The following is a 7,364-nucleotide window of genomic DNA, read 5'->3' as shown; positions in this document are numbered from 1 at the left end:
TGTTTAGAATTATTAGTGTTTGTTTTACTTTGGCTAGAGTGCTCTTTGCTTTGTGTTGTGTGTTCTTTTGTTTATACTGTTTATTTTGTTAATGTGGCAATGTGCCCCGCCCGTGTGTATTTTTGTGTTTTATGTTGTATGTTGCGTGTGTTAATGTTGGTGTATAGATATGGCTGCACGGAATATAAATGGGTGTGTGCAGCACGAGTTATTTAAAATGTTTAATTGTATTTAGGCACGGGGATTGTACTTCACGTGCATTTAAAGTATTTAATAATATGTGGGGACGGGGTTGCACAGAATTAGTTCACATGCTGGGATTCAAGTGAATAATTAATTCATAATTGAATCCCGGCACAATAGTATATATAGATGCACGTTTCACTCACTCAGGGTTGTGTTTTCAGTGAGTGGAGAACGGGTGTGGAGAAGGAGTAAATAAAAGTAAAAGAAAGTAAATATAAGTTATTTGTACTCACCGTGTTTGTTTGTCTGTTAGTCCACCGTTTGTTTAAGTGTTAGTCCATTTTGTTTGTCTGTTTATTTTGGCCGCAAGTGCCGTGTCCTGTTTTCTGTTTCAAACTTTTATCTTACAATAAACATACTGAGTGCCGCAGCGACTCAGTTTTCATCCCGAGTACTGCCTGTCTGTGTGTGTTTCTTTCTGGCCTGACATAACCCCTGCAGGTAGCCTGTCACAGGTAATTATTAAATACGAGCACAGCAGAGCCGTTTTGCCTGTACAACCATTGTTATTGTTTCATTTCCTGGTCTGACAGCACCACCCACACGCACCACTCAAAGCAAATTGTCACATTTTGTTGAATTACGAATAATTTATGCACAGTTTTTCAAACTAACTTTTTTTTTTTATTCAAAGCTGTAGTGGTTAAACTGAACACTGTTATATGAGGAGGTGGTTAAATGTCAGCAAAACTTACAAAGAAAATTTACAAAATGAAATTTACTGGTTGCATAAGTATACAGCCCCTTCAGTCAGTACTTGGCAGAAGCACATTTTGCAGCAATTACTGCTATGAATCTTTTTGGATAGGTCTCTACTAGCTTTGCACAGTAGGATGGTGAAATTTTTGCCCATTCTTCATGGGACAATTGCTCCAGTTCTGATAAATTTGTAGGGGATCGTCGATGGACTGCAATCTTCAAGTCTCGCCATAAATTTTCGTTTGGATTCAAGTCAGGACTTTGACTGGGCCACTAAAGAACATTAATTCTCTTCTTGTTCAACCACTCCAGTGTGGCTTTGGCTTTGTGCCTCGGGTCATTGTCCTGCTGAAATGTGAATTTCCTCCCCAGTTCCAGAGTCTTGGCTGACTCAAACAGGTTTTCCTCAAGGATTCGCCTGTACTTTGCACCATCCATTCTACCCTCTATCCTGACAAGCTTCCCAGCCCCTGCTGAAGAGAAGCATCCCCATAACATTATGCTGCTACCACCATGCTTGACAGCTGGGATGGTTTTGGTTGGGTGATGTGCAGTGTTGGGCTTGCGCCAGACGTAACCCTTGGAATTTAGACCAAAAAGTTCAATTTTGCTTTTTTATTTCTGTATTTTCTTCTTAAATGTACTCTACCAGTATATATATGTGTGGTTTTTCTGTATTTTTTTCTTAAAGGTACTCTAGCAGGTATATATGTGTGGTTTTCGTGTTGTTTGAATCTTGGTGTGGTGTTAGACGCACAAGGTGAAACCTGCACACAGGATAAGAGGTGCTGGAATTTTGGCAAAGACTGCACTATGATTGGTTGTTTTATTATATGTTACAAATGTCAATAAGATATTTACAAACTTGTTTAAAGTTCAGGTTATAAGGCATTCCATTGGAGGGGATGACACTCAACTACTTTACCAATGCACATTAAAATAATTGATTTAAGATAAGTAGTGTATCTGCAAATGAGTCAGTTCACAGAAAACACACATTTACATGAATTATTCCATTTAATTGTGCTAATTATAACCAATTTACATAGTCAAACAATGTTAATTGAATAAAAGACCAACTTTGAACTTCAGAAAAGGTGGATAGTGTTTTAGAACAACCATTTAAGAAAAGTGTGTGATTAATGTTCTAATGTGGTGTCATTAGTGTTTTAATTGGCTTAATCGGATTCACATATTAGGATATAGGCAAAGACAACACAATCCAGCTGCCAAATACATTTACACTAATATCTGGACAATTATTGGATGCTCAATTCCATTTGCAAGCAAGCTGTAATAAAATAATAACCCATTAAAAGCTTATACGCAGTGCAGGCACATTTGAAAACCTGAAAGCCTTTCTCTTTACAGTATGGCAAGATGAATGAAGTGATCGGATTGCTGTAATGGACATAAGATATACGGTAACTGAGGATCAAACACAAACGTGTACCAGGTGATGTATCCAGTTCATATTTTTCTTAGGGTTACCAACATCAATATCTTTGTTTGCAAATAGTTTGCGTTCAGACACTGTAAAAGAACATACAAAAACACATAAAAATTAAATTATATATATATATATATATATATATATATATAGAAATAACCATTGATAATCCTATTTACAGTTTGGAGATGACAAGGAGACCATATGATTGATAAGGTCTTCTCGAAACAACAACAACATACATAAATGAAAGAAATGTTGGGACTGAGTGCAACACAGAGCTGGACATCCAGTCACCGTGGTCTTCCAGGTTGGAGCTGTTACTACAGGACCCTTGCATTTCAGACTCTATTAGGGTGCACTCACTGCGATATCTTTTAGTACTTACTTGCTGTTTGATTTACACCCTATTATTGTCATCTGGCTGCAAGAAAGCCATCTGATAAATATTGCAATTTATTCCAAATGGGTGGTTTTTTAAGAAGATGGCAATTTTAAAAACAGCTGGGTGTTACTTAGAATAAAATGAAATGTAACGATATCATTTCTCAAAATGATAAGGGTGTGCAAGTGAATTCGGATGCAGCTGGCAAGAAGGTAATTGTTTCCTGAATGTTCGTATTAAACACAGTCTTGCCTCAGTAATATTTCAGTCCTTAAAGGAAACAGAAAAAAATGAACCTCTCGTCAATATCTCAATCTCCCAGACAATTTAAATGCATTTGGTGAAATCAGCTGAAAACTATGTAAACCTCCACTTTCAATAATTGTGGGGATATAGTTGTGTGTTTCTTTTACACCATTGTACTTTTCATCCAAAACAGACATGAATTGTGTTGACGCATAACAGGTGCATTTTAATTTTGCATGAGAGTAGCTGATATTATTTTACTTTTTATTTCAGGATAAATCCATAAATTTGCCCATTCTGACAATCACCTGCATTCTGATAGTGAGAACATTCATTAAAACGACAAACTGGTTTTAACACAATGGATTGATCACCTCAATGTGTTGAACTGAGTTAACAAATAACCCTTTGCTCTGCACAGTATCAAACGTATCACTCCACCCAGTTCATGTATCTCTCTATCGCTCTGGTACCTCTATTATTATTATTATTATTATTATTATTATTATTATTTATTTCTCAGCAGACGCTGTTATCCAGGGCGACTTAACAGTGTCAGTGATAGATAACAGACTCATGGCTGTAATTGCTGCCAAAGGTGCCTCTACCAAATATTGACTCAAGGGGGTGAATACTTATGCAATCAATTATTTTCTGTTTTATATTTGTAATTAATTTAGTACAATTTGTAGATTTTATTTTTCACTTTGACATTATAACAAGATAAATACACACACACACAAACCATTTCAAATGATTATGACCATGATTTATTATGAAACAACTATCAAACAAAATGGTTAATTATTATTGCATATTATTAGATAAAGGCCTATTAGAAGAAGTGTTAAACATAATACTTATGGTAATGCAACAAACAATAACAAAAACAGAACTGGAACTCTGAACTTTTCACCCTACTCTTAAACTATGCAGCTTCTCATTCTTCTTCAAGGATGTAAACAGCAGCCCTTATGCTGATTTCTGCTGTCTCGTTGTCTTTATTTGACACTACAAACACATAGCAGAACAAACAATTGGATTACTTGGAGAGTACTATGCGCTAATGCAATTATAATGACACACGAACAGTATATGTTAACTGAAAGAGTTTAATAGAGCAATGCTGAAACTAATTACACGTTTAAAAAAAAAAAAAAAGAATGAAAGGCTAGGCCCAGGGGCTGTGGGACGGCTCAATCACCCCTGCCTTCATTTCCAGGATCTTCTTCACTGCCTCCTCCCGACGAGCTAGCGGCAGCCAGCGTGGTGGCTGGCGAACGGGACGCGGTTCACCGGTATCAATACGGTGCTGCACCAGGCTTGTGCGGCCGTTGTTGTTCGGGTCCAGGCAGAAAGTATCACAGTACTTCTGAGCAAGCTGGTGTAGCGCCTCACGTTGGTCTGGCGCTAGATGGGCACTTCCTCTTTAGCACATCTTCATCAGGGCCTCTGGCAGTGGCCCCCTCTCTCTAGATCCATCCTCCATATAATGCAGGTATTCTCCCTTTTGCTGTTGGCCCCACATAAAACTGCTGCCCTGCACTCCCTAATGTCAGCTTGCCTGTGGTCATGTCCAGCTGACTGTTGTTGGTTGGGAGGAAGTCGAGGCCCAGGATGAGCTTGTCGTGGATTGCCACAACCCATGTCTCTTGCTGTGCCGTCACTTCTCCCACCTGGATTTGAAGCACTGCCTTCCCTTCCACTGGGGCTGGCTTGCCAGTGGCTGTCCTCAGCTGACCTTGCACTGGTCTCAGCCTCTCTCTCCAGTGACCACTTGTGCGCTTCAGGACATCAGGACGGACAATAGTGACAGAGGAACCAGTGTTGATAAGCCTTTTGCAGTAGATGCCCTCTATCCTGCAGCCCACATACACGTGGTAGTGCCCCGCTAGCCGAACCAGGTTGGGCTTCTGTGTGGTCTGCTGCTGTGCTGGCACCTTGACTGGGTTCCCTGCTCTGCTGTTTCCCTTCTCATTGTGCTGTCATGGATCTGTCCCCCTGCGGGACTTTGGCTGTTATTCGCTGCGGTTTGGTTTTCTTTTCTATCTCTGGGGCCCATTGATATTCACAAACCACGGTCTGCCCTCTAGCCTGGTCCTATTGAGTTTCCCCACTCGGCGCACCTTGGAGAACGCTTCATCGGGCAGTTGTGGCTGAGATGCCCACGCCTCCTACATGTCCAGCAGGGGAATGGCGCGCGTGGGTGGGGACCACGAAATCGCTGTTCATCCCTCAAGGCTTCAACAATACTGGCCATGTTGGCAAAAGTCTGACTCATCCATGCAAGGCTTCTAGCATCTTGGCCGCAGCTGCTAGAAATGACATTTTCTTCAGGGTTAAGCTTGGGTGCCATAGGCTCAGGGCCAGCCAAAGGATTTCATAGTATTATACATACCCCTTCAACGTAGCGCCGAAGCAGTACCTCCAAAAAATAGTGGCTGCTACGGCCAAATCGCAGCCTTTGACATCTCTGCATTATGATTAGAGGTGATAATCATAAAAACCGAAAATGTATATAGAGAGAGATAAGTTAAACACATGCCATTCCGGATCCGGGTTAGATTAGAAAATAATTATGTTTGAAAAACGTATTGTATTAGTTTGTGATGAAAACTTCGACCTTCTTATGTCTTCTATTATGTGTCTAGGGGGGTCGACAAGTGGAAAACACCCATTTCATCTTGAATTGATCATTGTAATGCAATAACATGTGGTATCCTGCTTGCAGCTTGTTCAGAATACCGCCGCTAGAATTCTGACTAAAACCAGGAAAAGTGAACATATTACCCCTGTTTTGGCCTCTTTACACTGGCTCCCTGTGCAGTATAGAATCGATTTTAAGATTTTGCTGTTAACTTACAAGGCCCTGAATAGATTAGCACCTAGTTATTTGCAGGAGTTACTGACCCCGTATCTTCCAAACCGCACTCTGAGATCACAGGATGCGGGGCTGCTGGTTATTCCTAGGGTCAACTAAAGCAACACAGGATGAAGGGCTTTTTCTTGTTGAGCTCCAAAATGACGGAATGCTCTGCCTTCGTTTGTCAAGGAAGCTGGGACTAGGGTTACCACCCTGCCCCATAATTCCGGAACACTGTGAGACCGAACAGGATTTTGAAGTTGCCTTTAAGCGTGAATTAACCGCTAAACCTTTGCTAAATTGATTCTGTTGATTAATTATTTCAAGGCAGCATGACAATACAATAATAGCTTTTAACAAATTAAATAAATAAATAAGTACCATCATCAATATTTATTTATTTATTTTATTAATAGTTTTAAAATATATATATTTTAAAGTTTCTTTATAATTTCTAATAGTATATGGCCTTCTCCCGCTCAAATCATTAATACTGACTAGCTGTTCACTATTCCTGACACCAGACAGCGTGAACACCTGATCAGTGTTATTATTTAATTGGGAGAGTCAGTGTAAATTAGGGCTACAGATTACTAATCAACAGGATATAAATAACAACTTTTAAATATTGATAACTGAAATATTAATTTTACAAAATAAAAAAAGTATCTTACATGTTTATTCAAGATGCTTTTTATATTTTGTAAGATTTGTATTATCGGTATAAATTAAACAACTGTTTAGTGCTCAATTCACAATGTTTATTTATTTCAGTTTAAGGGCAACTTAAAAACCCTGTCCCTTTCCAAAGTGTTACGAAATTATGGGGCCAGGTGGCAACCCTAGCTGGGCCCATTACAGTTTTTAAGTCAAGACTAAAAACGCACTTTTATAAAATGGCTTTCTCATCTTACTGGGTTTTTAAATGTAACTTTAAAACTGCTGCGTTTGCATTATTATCTGTACTGTACTGTTATTTAAATCTGTTATTTAAATGGTCTGACTGTGGCACTTGTATGTGTGACATGCTATACAAATGGACTGTGGTTTGTTCTTTTTTCTGCTATGTATGTACTGTACAGTGCTTTGTTATACTTTTGTATAAAAACCGATAAATAAATAAATAAATAAATAAATGTCATATAGATTGGGGGGGGGGGGGGGGGGGGGCAATTGACGCCTCTGCTGCGATACACTATTACAAACACATTGCATTTTACTGTGTCCTCACAGAAATAAGACACCACATACCACATACAACTGAATGGTCTATTCCTGATTTTACATTGACATGAGCTTAACTTCAATACAACCCTGTAGGAAAAGTTCGTGTTATGTATGGCTGAAACAAACTTCTATACAAACGGACCCTCGCCCTGGAACAATAACACTGTACTGAGACTATATTATAAACAAATATACACATTATTACCCTTTGAGGGGTGAAATGCCTACCTTTCGTAACAGTGCAGTAG

Source organism: Acipenser ruthenus, chromosome 5, assembly GCF_902713425.1.
Source record: "Acipenser ruthenus chromosome 5, fAciRut3.2 maternal haplotype, whole genome shotgun sequence".
Lineage (NCBI taxonomy): Eukaryota > Metazoa > Chordata > Actinopteri > Acipenseriformes > Acipenseridae > Acipenser > Acipenser ruthenus.
Note: the sequence above shows the minus strand (reverse complement) of the source record.